General features: G+C 41.0%; 1 long non-coding RNA gene across 1 annotated transcript; it reads left to right on the forward strand.

Moving 5' to 3' along the window:
- Window positions 1–640: 640 nt before the first annotated feature.
- Window positions 641–6,567, forward strand: LOC138437630 (uncharacterized). Its single transcript, XR_011256047.1, has 3 exons — window positions 641–774; window positions 2,765–2,823; window positions 6,050–6,567. It is a non-coding gene; the product is annotated as an uncharacterized lncRNA (long non-coding RNA).
- The last annotated feature ends 8,993 nt before the right edge of the window (window positions 6,568–15,560 follow it).

The following is a 15,560-nucleotide window of genomic DNA, read 5'->3' on the forward strand; positions in this document are numbered from 1 at the left end:
GATTTGCTGAAAACAATGAAAATTACACATAAACACATACATCCAGTTGTGTTTACCATTTAAAGGATTTAAAACAAACAGAAACCCTCCCTGAATTTTGTCCATGAGCTGTAGACCCCTGCTATTTTTGCAATTGCCTATTAACACATCTATATTCTCAACCAGACTACACTGTGAGGTCAGGTAGCATCTGTCTTGTTCACTGTTATGTCCCAGTAACTAGTGCAACATTTGGTGTATAACAGCCTTCACAAAAAAAAAAAAAAAGGTGTGAGATGAACAAACTAAATCAGAATTAGAATACAAGGCTAGGGTCCTAAATTAAATGAATAAGGTCAAGTTAGTAAAGCTATAGTCATTAGAAGCCCAGGATAAATTAGAAATAATATTTATACTAAATCAATAGTCTTTAGAGATTGTCTGCTTTTTTTGTGCGTAAAGCCAATTGAACAACAAAAAGTCTGAACAGATTGAAGCTAGCTTCTAAGTCGGAGAAGGCAATGGCACCCCACTTCAGTACTCTTGCCTGGGAAATCCCAGGAGGAGCCTGGTAGGCTGCAGTCCATGGGGTCGCTAAAAGTCGGACACGACTGAGCGACTTCACTTTCAGTTTTCACTGTCATGCATTGGAGAAGGAAATGGCAACCCACTCCAGTGTTCTTGCCTGGAGAATCTCAGGGACGGGGGAGCCTGGTGAGCTGCCGTCTGTGGGGTCGCACAGAGTCGGACACGACTGAAGTGACTTAGCAGATCAGCAGCAGCTTCTAAGTCAGTGTAAGTGGTCTGGTTTTCATTTTTTCCTTCAAGGGTTTTGCAGGCAGAACTTGTCAGGCTGGTAATGATTTTATGCCATGCCCCTCCGAGAACAGCATCATGTGAGAGTCCCCTAAAGGCAGACAGTCTGAATGAATATATGAGTGGGTGCTGGCGGCAAGAAAGAATGGTTTATGTCAAGGATTTTTAAAAACCTCACGGCGCTTCCAGCCGGGGCCCAGGGTCGGGTAGGCCAGCCAGTTCTCAGTCATGGGGACCACGAGAAGAAGCAGCCGCCAGCTCGGTTCCCGACCGGTACCTTCAACAGTTCTAGGTCCGCGAACCCATGGCGAGGATCCCGCCTGTGGCTTTCGCCTTCTCCAGCTCCTCTTTCTCCTCCGCAGCCGCTTCCCTTTTAAGAACCAGCCTCTCCTATATACTCCGAACCACCAGCAGAGGGCAGGCCTGCCTGATCTCTGTGATGATCAGTCCGTCTGCTTTCGGTTGTGTTTTCAATATTTTTCCGCGTGTAGCGTGCTTCCTTTATGTAGGCTACGTTTTCTCTATCACCTCCCCGTGATCAACGAAACAGCTATGTTGTCCTTACTTATGTATTCATACAATAAAGATTTATTATGTGCCAAATCTCTGCCCTGTACTAAGATTACAGTGGATGCAAAACACAGTCCCTACCTTCTGGAAGAATTCTGCTAGGGAAGATAATTAACTCAATTAGTATTTTCAAAAATTATGATTTGGCTTATACTGGTTGAAATAGTTGGTACTAGGAGTGTAAGTGTAAGAGAATGGACCAAAAATAGCCTAAGAACTAGGGAAATTCTTTTAGGAAAGCAAGGTTTCTAGTGAGTTCTGAAAGGTATCTGAATTAAGTAGACCAGGAACCATAGAGAGAGCATGTAAGTTATTTTGAGCAAGTCTTTGTTCTTGTAATGAGAGGAGAGAAGAGTGAGGGTCTTGTTAGACTGGAGACTCTGGGCTAAACTATCAAGAAAGTAACAGTTCTTGGACTTCCCTGGTGGTCCAGTGGCTAAGACTTCATGCTCCTAATGCAGGGGACCCAGGTTCAGTCCCTGCTCAGGGAACTAGATACCACAAGCCGCAACTGAAAGATCCCGCATGCTGCAATGAAGACTCAGTGCAGCCAAATTAATAAATATTTAAAAAAGGGAAAGTAACAGTTCTTGATTCATGGGCCTATTGTGAACTCATGATAGTGTCTGGCATAAAGTAAGCATTCATGTTGGCCCTGATTGTTATTCACTGGGATATTCAACAATATCCTTTGCCCCTAGATTATTTTTTGGATTCAAAAATTCTCTGTGAATCAGAACTGTGCTAACCTAATGGACTTCAATCTGCTAAATTTTGCTTCAGAAACACAGCCACTTTTTGGCTTTGATTGTTGTTTATGGGTCTTATGTAGACAGCACAGGAGGATCTGGCTGAATTTCCCATGACAATGTGAGATGTACAGCTCCAAGGCACATAATGTAGTTATCCATTGTATAATGTAATTTTTTCCTAATCTGGTAAGAAATTCCATAGATAACATGACTACATGGATAGAAATAGAGTCCTTGGATCTTAAGATAGCAAATCACAGACTTATTTCAAAGTTATTGATGCACAGCACTTTGTAGTATCTTATATTCAATCAGTTTTAACAGCATTTTCATCTCACTTGACAATGTAATCCCATCAGTCTCAGAGCTGCACAGTATCTTAAGTCATATAACTTTCTTTGACTGTTTAATAAAGATCTTTGTGGCTAAATTTTGGGGAGTGCTTTGAAGTCTCTTCCCAATAAAGAAAGCATTAAAAAAAAAGATGTATAGGGCTTAATTGAATGGTTTCAGGAAGCAAAAAACTGCAAAATAAACAAATAGGCCTGACAGGAAACACACACACACAGACACACAAATCTCTGATAAGAAGAGGACACCTTTTAAATTACAGATTATTTTTGTTTTCTGTTTACCTCTTGTCCAAGGTAAGGAGCAGTGGCTGTGCTTTGCTGGAGCAGCCATGAAGAGATACCCCATGCCCAAGGTAAGAGAAACCCAAGTAAGATGGTAGGTGTTGCAAGAGGGCATCAGAGGGCAGACACACTGAAACCATACTCACAGAAATCTAGTCAATCTAATCACACTAGGACCACAGCCTTGTCTAACTCAATGAAACCAAGCCATGCCTGAGGGGCAACCCAAGACGGGCGGGTCATGGTGGAGAGGTCTGACAGAATGTGGTCCACTGGAGAAGGGAATGGCAAGCCACTTCAGTATTCTTGCCTTGAGAACCCCATGAACAGTATGAAAAGGCAAAATGATAGGATACCAAAAGAGGAACTCTCCAGGTCATTAGGTGCCCAATATGCTACTGGAGATCAGTGGAGAAAAAACTCCAGAAAGAATGAAGGGATGGAGCCAAAGCAAAAACAACACCCAGATGTGGATGTGACTGGTGATAGAAGCAAGGTCCGATGCTGTAAAGAGCAATATTGCATAGGAACCTGGAATGTCAGGTCCATGATTCCAGGAAAATTGGAAGTGGTCAAACAAGAGATGGCAAGAGTGAACGTCGACATTCTAGGAATCAGCGAACTAAAATGGACTGGAATGGGTGAATTTAACTCAGATGACCATTATATCTACTACTGCGGGCAGGAATCCCTCAGAAGAAATTGAGTAGCCATCATGGTCAACAAAAGAGTACGAAATACAGTCCTTGGATGCAATCTCAAAAATGACAGAATGATCTCTGTTGGTCTCCAAGGCAAACCATTCAGTATCACAGTAATCCAAGTCTATGCCCCAACCAGTAATGCTGAAGAAGCTGAAGTTGAATGGTTCCATGAAGACCTATGAGACTTTTTAGAATTAACACTAAAAAAAGATGTCCTTTTCATTATAGGGGACTGGAATGCAAAAGTAGGAAGTCAAGAAACACCTGGAGTAACAGGCAATTTGGCCGTTGAATGCAGAATGAAGCAGGGCAAAGACTAATAGAGTTTTGCCTAGAGAATGAACTGGTCATAGCAAACACCCTCTTCCAACTACACAAGAGAAGACTCTACACATGGACATCACCAGATGGTCAACAATGAAATCAGATTGATTATATTCTTTGCAGCCAAAGACGGAGAAGCTCTATATAGTCAACAAAAACAAGACCAGGAGCTGACTGTGGCTCAGATCATGAACTCCTTATTACCAAATTCAGACTCAAATTGAAGAAAGTAGGGAAAACTGCTAGACCAATCAGGTATGACCTAAATCAAATCCCTTATGATTATACAGTGGAAGTGAGAAATAGATTTAAGGGCCTAGCTCTGATAGATAGAGTGCCTGATGAACTATGGAATCAGGTTTGTGACGTTGTACAGGAGACAGGGATCAAGACCATCCCCATGGAAAAGAAATGCAAAAAAGCAAAATGGCTGTCTGGGGAGGCCTTACTAGTAGCTGTGAAAAGAAGAGAAGTGAAAAGCAAAGGAGAAAAGGAAAGATATAAGCATGTGAATGCAGAGTTCCAAAGAATAGCAAGAAGAGATAAGAAAGCCTTCCTCAGTGGTCAATGCAAAGAAATAGAGGAAAACAACAGAGTGGGAAAGACTAGAGATCTCTTCAAGAAAATGAGAGATACCAAGGGAACATTTCATGCAAAGATGGGCTCATTAAAGGACAGAGATGGTATGGACCTAACAGAAGCAGAAGATATTAAGAAGAGGTGGCAAGAATACACGGAAGAACTGTACAAAAAAGATCTTCATGACCCAGATAATCATGATGATGTGATCACTAATCTAGAGCCAGACATCTTGGAATGTGAAGTCAAGTAGGCCTTAGAAAACATCACTACGAACAAAGCTAGTGGAGGTGATGGAATTCCAGTTGAGCTGTTTCAAATCCTGAAAGATGATGCTGTGAAAGTGCTGCACTCAAGATGCCAACAAATTTGGAAAACTCAGCAGTGGCCACAGGACTGGAAAAGGTGTTTTCATTCCAATTCCAAAGAAAGGCAAGTCCAAAGAATGCTCAAACTACCGCACAACTGCACTCATCTCACACGCTAGTAAAGTAATGCTCAAAATTCTCCAAGCCAGGCTTCAGCAATATGTGAACTGTGAACTTCCTGATGTTCAAGCTGGTCTTAGAAAAGGCAGAGGAACCAGAGATCAAATTGCCAACATCCGCTGGATCATGGAAAAAGCAAGAGAGTTCCAGAAAAACATCTATTTCTGCTTTATTGACTATGCCAAAGCCTTTGACTGTGTAGATCACAATCAACTGTGGAAAATTCTGAGAGAGATGGGAATGCCAGACCACCTGACCTGCCTCTTGAGAAATCTGTATGCAGGTCAGGAAGCAGCAGTTAGAACTGGACATGGAACAACAGACTGGTTCCAAACAGGGAAAGGAGTACGTCAAGGCTGTATATTGTCACCCTGCTTATTTAACTTATATGCAGAGTACATCATGAGAAACGCTGGACTGGAAGAAACACAAGCTGGAATCAAGATTGCCGGGAGAAATATCAATAACCTCAGATATGCAGATGACACCACCCTTATGGCAGAAAATGAAGAGGAACTAAAAAGCCTCTTGATGAAAGTGAAAGAGGAGATTGAAAAAGTTGGCTTAAAGCTCAACATTCAGGAAACGAAGATCATGGCATCTGATCCCATCACTTCATGACAAATAGATGGGGAAACAGTGGAAACAGTGTCAGACTTTATTTTTTTGGGCTCCAAAATCCCTGCAGATGGTGATTGCAACCATGAAATTAAAAGACTCTTACTCCTTGGAAGAAAAGTTATGACCACCTAGACAGCATATTCAAAAGCAGAGACATTACTTTGCCGACTAAGGTCCATCTAGTCAAGGCTATGGTTTTTCCTGTGGTCATGTATGGATGTGAGAGTTGGACTGTGAAGAAGGCTGAGCACCTTAGAATTGATGCTTTTGTTTTTTTTTTTTTTTTTTTTTTTAATTTTTAGTTTTTTATTTTTTAAATTTTAAAATCTTTAATTCTTACATGCATTCCCAAACATGAACCCCCCTCCCACCTCCCTCCCCAGAACATCTTTCTGGGTCATCCCCATGCACCAGCCCCAAGCATGTTGCATCCTGCGTCAGACATAGACTGGCGATTCAATTCACATGATAGTATACATGTTAGAATGTCATTCTCCCAAATCATCCCACCCTCTCCCTCTCCCTCTGAGTCCAAAAGTCCATTATACACATCTGTGTCTCTTTCCCTGTCTTGCATACAGGGTCATCATTGCCATCTTCCTAAATTCCATATAGAATTGATGCTTTTGAACTGTGGTGTTGGAGCAGACTCTTGAGAGTCCCTTGGACTGCAAGGAGATTCAACCAGTCCATTCTGAAGGAGATCAGCCCTGGGATTTCTTTGGAGGAAATGATGCTAAAGCTGAAACTCTAGTACTTTGGCCACCTCATGTGAAGAGTTGACTCACTGGAAAAGACTTTGATGCTGGGAGGGATTGGGGGCAGCAGGAGAAGGGGACGACCAAGGATGAGATGCCTGGATGGCATCACGGACTCGATGGACGTGAGTCTGAGTGAACTCCGGGAGTTGGTGATGGACAGGAAGGCCTGGCATGCTGCGATCCATGGGGTTGCAAAGAGTCAGACATGACTGAGCGACTGAACTGAACTGAACTGAACAGCTACATAGAAAAATACTGTAAGACGTTACTCATGGGTCTCATTGGGTTCTGGCGTTAAGGGAAGCTTTTTTTGTTGTTGTAATTTTTCTATTTATAATACTAGCTTTGTATAAAATAAAAATGTGTGGTGTTGGTTTTCTAAGTGGGCCTAAACAATAGTTCTTAGTCCTAAGCAATTCCATTTGAACATAATCCACTGATTTTAAAACAAAACAAAGTCAATTAAAGAAAGTTATCTGGCAAAAGAAATATTATATTTTATTGGAAAATTCCCCAGTTTTAGAATGCTTTGCTGCTCAAGGGTAAGTATATGAGATCTACAACTTGCCTTTATATGATCATTAAGGGTCTTATCCTTGGATTGATTCATAATTGAGACCAAGTTAAATTTTCTGGAAAAAAGAATTCCACAGCTCAGCAGGCTAGCTGCCTTCAGACTGGCTACATTAACTCTGCCTATCCCCAATCTTGCCAGAGAATCAATAAAAGCTGGTGGAATAAGACAGGTCATAAATTTGATTTCTATATCCCAAATCACTTCCATTCTGGGCTGACCTCATATTGGCAGTCTGGTTTGATTACAAGGTCATTTTCCCACAGGCTGTTCAGCAGTTTGAAAGGTACAATGTGTTGGTTCAAATCTGATCCTTGGGGAATATTTACTAGTTTTACAAGCAGCTCCTCTATCTGACATAATTCAATCCAACGGTCAGTTGTCCCCCAGGGAACCTGATGTGCTAAGCCTCAGGGTTGTCCCAGCTGGGTCTCTAGGTGCCCTGCAAAAGACTACCCTGAGCTCTGCTCAGCCAGGCCAGAGTTGCTCAGGCCCTGCTCCCCCTTCCCCCAATTTCAACAATCAACAAGGACCTCTTTGTGTTCCAAAATGTTCTCTTATTTATGATAGCTCTAGTGGAGGGTTGGGAGGCCAGACTCAACCTAAAGGTTTGATTGAAAAGTTTCTTCTTAGCCCCAGAAGAGTCATTTTAATAATAATAACATTCTTTCCTTTACTCAGAACCTTAAAACTTACTACTTTAAAAGCAACAAATTTCATTGATTTTAATTTCAGAACTGAAAAAGACCAGGCACACTAGTGATTTTATCTAGTAAGTGAAGAAATTGAGGCCCTCAAGAAAACCAAGTGGACTGGTCTCATGTTATATGAGTCAGTCTTATTGGATCTGGGATAAAGACCTAATTTCCAATCCAGTGCTCTTCCCACTGCCTCATTCTGCCCTTCTAATCCTCTAATCAGTGCTGGCTAAGGGACTATTTTATAGATAAAATCATTATTAATAATGATCATTACCATTTATAGAGACATTTTTAGGTGCCTGGTGCTGTGTATCAATCTTGAAAACAGCCCAGTGAGGTATGTCTTCTTCTTATCCCATTTTATAGTTGAGAAAATTGAGTCCCAGAGAGGCTAAGTAACTTACCCAGCCTTTTAAATGACAGTGAGTAAAAGTCAGGACTGAGATATAAATCTGGTCCTTTCTGACCTCAGAATCCAAGTTTTGAACTATTTAGCACTATGACTGGATTTCTCAGAATCTTTTCTTATCTATCTTTTAAAGGCTCTTGGCCTTGAAGGCTTAAATTATCCCACCTGATGTATCAGCATTATTCTCAGGCCCTAGGGTCTCATCCTAATGCTCTGTCCCTTCCCTGCCCACAAGTCAGAATATAATTCTTTTAAAATAGGCTCCTTTTGTTGAAAGATAACTAACCTCTCTTCAGTCTGTCTTACACTGCTAAAGTCTGTCCTTTGGGGGATGGGCTAGTAACAAAACCACATCAGAGTCCCCACAAAGATTTCAAGCACCCTCCAGTGGTAGTTACTAAAGACAGATTTTAAAAAGCCAGGGATGGCTGAGCAGAGGCTTCTTGCTTGGGAAGAGTGTGGGGCCCATCTGGGCTGCCCACCGGATCCAGGCAGGCATAGCACGTCATAAATAACCTCTTACTCAAGCCTCCCTGCCAGGTCAAATGGGTTTTGAAGGTATTTGGTTTGTTTTTAAAGAGAGTGTGAGCTAAAGGCTGTCATTTAAAACTGCCCTGATCTCACATCACAAGAACAGGTGGGCCCAGAATGAAAACAAAATAAATGAAAATCTGAATTTACCAAAGCAAACATTATGGACTGATTATTTTGCTTGCAAACAGGATTACCCCTGGGACTATTGAAAGCGGAGAGTCCCTTGACTGCAATTAAAATGGAAATTTCTCTATTCAAATTTGGTTAATACTCCTGACCTTTCAGGGAAATGTGCATTTTGTTAGGCAAAGATCCCTTGTGCGGAAGAACAAATTAAAGGTTTAATCCTTTCTTAGAAATAGTAAAGAAAGTCTGCAAAGCTTTATTTCCTCTTCCTTTCTGAATGTTAATGGTGTTATAGAAGTCCCGTTATGGAAGCATTTTTGTTTTTAAATATTACTTGACACTCTTTCCTAAAACATACTTATTAAAGCCCAAGATGAGCAAGAGGTAACAAGTCTTTTTGAGATCACATTTTATCTGTGGCTTGAAAAGTCCTTTATCAGTAGGTGGCACTCTAAGAATGAGATTACTATACTGTGGGGCCAATGAAGTCAGTCTAGAAAGCAAAATTCCACCCTTTCTGGGGCATCTTTCTGAAGAAACAGTTTTGTCCTACCCTCTGAGAAAGCCCCTCTTCCTAAGCTGTCCATCTTTGCATCTGCTGTTTGCATAAAAGGATGCCCACACTGTACCCTTCTTAGAATTGCAGAGTATGAAGGCTAGAAAGGACCTCTTATGTAATGGCTTAGCTTGCAGCTCTTTTGGTCCTGGGATAACAGGATCTGTAAAGCTTGGAGGAAACTTAGAGGTCTTCTTCAACTCTCATTTTTTTGACAAGGAAGTTGAGACCTGATATGAAAGACTGATCACCCAGCTAGTTCTTGCTCATGTGCTCGGTCACTCCAGTCGTGTCCAGCTCTTTGAGATCCCATGGACTATAGGCCACCAGGTTACTCTGTCCGTGGGATTCTCCAGGCAATAATACTGGAGTGGGTTGCCATTTCCTTCTCCAGGGGATCTTCCCAACCCAGGGATCAAACCTGCATTTTTTACGTCTCCTGCATTGGCAGGCAGGTTCTTTACCTCTAGAGCCACCTGGGAAGCCCCTGAGGTCATCTAGCTAGTTCTTAGCTGAGCCAGGACATAAGCCCTAATGGGCTGGCTCTGTGTCCAGTGATTTCTGGCTTATTGGTGAACCTCATGGGGGTATGGTGGAGGATGAAAAGATACCAGCCTCTGTGCTTTACTTTCATGATGGCCACTCTGTGTGTGTGCACGCGTGCATTTGTGCACGCTCAGTCCCTTCAGTCATGTCCAACTCTTTGCGACCCTGTGGACTGTAGCCCACTAGTAGTCCACGGGATTCTCCAGGCAAGAATACTGGAGTGAGTTGCCATGCCCTCCCCCAGGGGATCTTCCTGGCCCAGGGATTGAACCTGCATCTCCTGCATCAAAGGTGAATTCTTTACTGCTGAGCCACCAGGGAAGCCCCAGCCACTCTACCAGGACTCATTACAAATGTCAGGTGCTGAGTCTTTCTCTCCAAACCAAATTTGTCAGATATCATATTTCTGCCAACCAAACCAGCATTTTCCCCGTTACCTTTGAAACTCTAGGGTCCCTGTTGGCTAGTCCCTGGATTCAGTGTGTTCTTGGAGATGTTCTGGGCTCCAGCATATAGATGTGAACAAAACAGACAAAACTCTACCTTCAGGAAGGAAACAGAAAATAAAGAGAATAGATTAGGCAGTTATATATAGCATGTTAGTAATGAATGCTAAAGATGGGGGGGAAGCAGAAAAGAGGAATATAAAGTTTTAGGGAGGGAATGGAAATTGGGTCAGGGGAAGCTTCACTGAGAAAGTCACTTTTGAGCTAAGATGGGAGGAAAAGACGGTGCTAGTTATAAAGCTAGGGAGAAGAAAAGTATTTTAGGGAAGGGGAATAGCAGGTATGAATGAAGGCTCTGAGTCAGGAGCAGTCTTGGAATTTTTAGAAACAGTAAGGAGACCAATAGAATATTTATAAATTCTTATCAAGTATAGATTTTTTTCTTTATCAAGGTAACCCACCCCCTCCCTGTTTTAATCTCTTTAGTCTAGATTCCTGAACCTGGATTCTTACTTATCTAATTGGTCTCTTCACCCTGAATCTCTCTCCTAGGACACAAGATCTTTAACTCAATGGAATGTGGCCTCCTGGGCCTCCTTGGATCTGTTGTGTATTTACCACTTCCATCTGATGATTGAGTACTGCTGTGAACACTCGACTTCATGGCTCTTTGGGTCAGATAACACCGCGTTCATGATGGACAGTTTGGATCACTGGCAACTTGGAGCCATTCAGTCTCCCCTAGGCCCAGTAGTAGGAAAAGAGCTGTTTTCCAAAAGGAGAGAAGCTATCCACTGATGATTGCAGAGCTTTGCTTCAAAATCCTGTCTGTGCTGTGATTCATCTACGGGGCTGCCAAAGGCTCCAAAACGCATTCCTGTTTGCCACCAAGGTTCCATGCACCATTGGATCTGCTGGACCCTCTAAACCAAGCGGCAAGAGTCTTCTCTACAAGACTGTCTCTTGTTCCGTGCTCCACTCAAAACTGGCACCTTTTGCTCTACAGTGCCTTACTAAGGCATTTCTTTCCTCTTAAATTACTTTTCCTTCCCTCTCTATTTTTCCATATTAGCTTTCAAGGCTTAAGAGAAGTTAAATTTAAATAAATAAATAATGAGTTTTGCAGAAGGAACTTGGAACTGGTTCATTCAACTCCAAAGTCTGTATACTTAACCTCTATACTGTATGCAAGTTTGTCAACTGCTCCTCCCACATTTAATATACGTTGAGCACTTTCCTTACAATATTACATTTCTCAGAACACTAAAAACATAAAACTGTTTCTTATAACATAAAAACTCCTCATAAACATAATTTCTGTGACTACTTAACAGTCAGTTGTGTGACCTTTTGACTACTGATAGCAGCACATTGTTAACATCTTTTTGCATGTATTCTTATCTGGCTTTCTAATTGTTTACCTAGCATATTCTTGGAATGAAATTCCTAGGTTAAAGGCATGAACACTTCTTAAGCTCTTCATACTTAATGTCAGATTTTTTTCCACAGGGTTCTCAAATTCTTTTGTTTTGGGCACCTTTTGCCATAGAGATTATATCATCTGTAAGGTCAGTCATCATTTCTAAATCCCCAGGACCTTATGCAGCACAGGGCATAGTTCTGCATACATATTAGGAATGTAATAAATAGTTGACTTGATTGGAATGGTTGGAATTGAGTAACTTGGGTACCTTATTTATGTTTTTAATATTCATTAATTTATGTTTGTCTGCGTTGGGTTTTAGTTGTGGCTTGTTGCGGTACGCAGGCTTAGTTACCCCGCCATATGTGGGATCTTATTTCCCTGACCAGGGCTTGAACCCAGTCCCCTGTACTGGAAGGCAGATTCTTAACCACTGGACCACTAGGGAAGTCCCTGGGTGCATTGTCTTGTGTGGAGGAATCCAGATCCAGGTGGATACTGTCTGGATAAGAAGTCAAACTGTTCAGTTCAACTAGCTTATCCAGGGGAAAAGGGGACATAAAAACAGATATGTGTCAAAATGAAAAGACAGCCTGCTGAATGGAAGAAAATATTTGCAAATGATAGGACTGATAAGGGGTTAATATCCAACATATATAAACAGCTCATAACATGAAAAAAACAAACAACCTAATTAGAAAGTGGGCGGAAGACCTGAATAGACATTTTCCAGAGAGGACACAGATGGCCAACAGGCACGTGAAAAGATTCCCAACATCGCTAACCATCAGGGAAATGTAAATCACAACCAGAATGAAATTTCACCACACACTGTCAGAATGGCTGTCATCAAAAAGAACACAAGTAACAAATGTTGGCGAGGACGTGGAGAAAAGGGAACTCTTCTACCCCGTTGGTGGGACTGTAAACTGGTACCGCCACTGTGGCAAGCAGTATAAAGGGTTCTCAAAAAATCAGTTTCTCAAAGAACTGCCACATGAACCAGCAATTCTACTCCTGGATATATATCCCCCCAAAACCCCAAACACTATTTCAAAAAGTTGCATGCACCCCAATGATTATAGCAGCATTGTTTACAATTGTCAACATATGGAAACAACCTAAGTATTCAACAACTGAATGGATAAAGATGTACATACACACTCACACACACACACACACACACACAATGGAATACTACTCAGCCATAAAAAGAATGAAAAATTTTACATTAGCAACAACATAGATGGACTTGCAGGGTGTTATGCTAAGCGAAATGTCAGACAAAGAAAGTCAAATACTGTATGATATCACTTAATGTAGAATCTAAAAAAAAATATCAAAAAGTAAATATAAGGGAAAACAAACAAACAAACCAGATTCACAAACATAGAGAACAAAGTAGTGGTTACCAGTGCAGAGATGGGAGAAGGAGGGATAATATAGGGGTAGAAAACTGAAAGGTACAAACTATTGTGTATAAAATAAGCTACAAGGATATACTATACAATACAGGGAATGTAGCCAATATTTTATAATAATTATAACCTTTAAAAATTGTGGATCACTATACTGTACACTTGTAACATATAACTTTATTCATCAAATATACTTCGATAAAAGTTATAAAAACAAAATAGGTATGTATCAAATATTAACAACAGACTTCCCTGGTGGCTCAGTAACAAAGAATCTGCCTGTCAATGTAGGGAACAGGAGTTCAAACCCTGGTCTCGGAAGATCTCACATGTCATGGAGCAGCTGAGCCCGTGCTCCACAACGAGAAGCCACCGCAATGAGAAGCCCACAGACAGCAACCAGAAGTATCCCCCACTCTCTGAAACTAGAGAAAAGCCCATGCAACAGTGAAGACCCAGCACAGCCCAAAACAAGTAAAGAAATAAAATTTTAAAAGTGTATATTAAGAGCAATTGTCTCTGGAAGCCACAACAGACACTGTTGGTTGCCTATAATCCAGTACCCAGTCTCCATTCATGATCTCCTTAACTCATGTACAATCTCATTCTCCACCACTTTCCAGCCAGGTATGCCCATAGGACACAGCTCTGTCCAGTGCAAGGGGAGCAAATTCTGCTGGGCAGGACTCTCAGAGAAGTTTGTGTGCTCTTGATTTTAAAAGGATCAGATTAAGCTGGTATGCCATTTTCTTTTTTAAAAAAATTTTAATTGGAGGATAATTGCTTTATGATGTTGTGTGGGTTTCTGCCAAAGGATAATGTCAATCAGTTATGATTGTATATATATCCCCTCCTTTCTGGACCTCCCTTCCTCCTCCCGTCTCGCCTCTCTAGGTCATCATAGAGTGCCAGGCCGCGCTCCCTGTGTTATATAGCGGCTTCCCACTAGCTATTCTACACATGATAGTGTGTATAGGTCAATGCTGCCTCCTCAATTCCTTCCACTGTCTCCTCCTGCTGTGTTCACAGGTCTGTTCTCTACCTCTGTCTCCAGTTTCTTCCCCCTAAAAACAGGATCATCAGTACTTAAAAAAATGTTTTTTCTGGATTCCACATAGAAGTGTTAATATACAATGTTTTTTTTTTTCTGACTTACTTCACTCTGAATAACAGGCTTTAGGTTCATTCACCTCACTACAACTGACTCAAATTCATTCATTTTTATGGCTGAGTAATATTTCATTGCATATACATACCACATCTTCTTTATCCATTCATCTGTCATTCTTTCCCCTTCTTCCTATCCAGAATACTATATGCCTGAGGATGCAACAGCCTTCTTGAGATTATGAGAGGCCAGAGCATAAGGACAAACCCCAGTGTGCGTATTAACAACTCTAATAACAAGTACACATTGCCTATTTCACTATTTCAGCAGTTTGCACATAATAAACTATTAATCCTTTCAATAGGCCTAGGAGGTAAAGGCTATTATTCGAAAGACAGTTTTTTAAAGACAAGTTTTAGGTTCACAGCAAAATCGAGGGGGGAGGTGCAAAGACTACCCCACATGCCCTCACATAGCCTTGCCCATTATCATTACCCCCCAGAGTGGTCCATTTGTTACAATTGATGAACCTAACTTGACTCATCATAATCACCCCAAAATCGATAGTTTACATTAAGGTTCACTCTTGTATTGTATGTTCTATGAGTTTGACATATGTGTAGTGAAACATACCCGATATTATAATATCATGCATAGTAATTTCACTGCCCTAAATGCCTCTGTGCTCTGCCTAGTCATCCTTTTCCTTAACCCCTGGCAACCACTGATATTTTTACTGCCTCCATAGTTTTGCATTTTCCAGAATGTCTTATGGAATCATATAGTATATAGCCTTCTCAGATTGGCTTCTTCCATTTAGTGAGGCACATTCAAGATTCCTCCATGTGTTTCCATGATTTGACAATTCATTTCCCCCCAACCCCCATCCCTGGAATTCTCCAGGCAAGAACACTGGAGCGGGTTGCCATTTCCTTCTCCAATGCAGGGAAGTGCAAATTAAAGCCTTGCAGTTTTCAGAGTGTAAAAGTTGTACTTCTTTTGTTATATGTACATACACATATATATCCTTATGAATTTTATTCTTTTTGATGCAATTATAAATGAAAATGTTTTCTTAATTTTATTTCCAAATTATTCATCAGAAGTATTCAGAAATACAATTGATTTTACATATATTCATCCCATATCCTAGCAATTTGCCAAACTCATTAAAAATTTATTCCTTTTTTAAAAAATTATTTATTTTTTGATTGAAGGATAATTGCTTTACAGAATTTTGTTGTTTTCTGTCAAACATCAACATGAATCAGCCATAGGTGTGCATATGTCCCCTGATAACTCATTTCTTTTGCACTGAAAAATATTCCAGTATCTGGATATACCACAATTTATTCATCCATTCACCTATGGAAAGATATTTTGGTTGCTTCCAAGTTTTGACAGTTATGAATAAAGCTGCCACAAACATCTGTGTATAGCTTTTTGTGTGGATGCAAGCCTTCAACTCCTTTGGGTAGATACCAAGGAGC

The sequence above is a fragment of the Ovis canadensis genome, chromosome 3, assembly GCF_042477335.2.
Source record: "Ovis canadensis isolate MfBH-ARS-UI-01 breed Bighorn chromosome 3, ARS-UI_OviCan_v2, whole genome shotgun sequence".
NCBI lineage: Eukaryota > Metazoa > Chordata > Mammalia > Artiodactyla > Bovidae > Ovis > Ovis canadensis.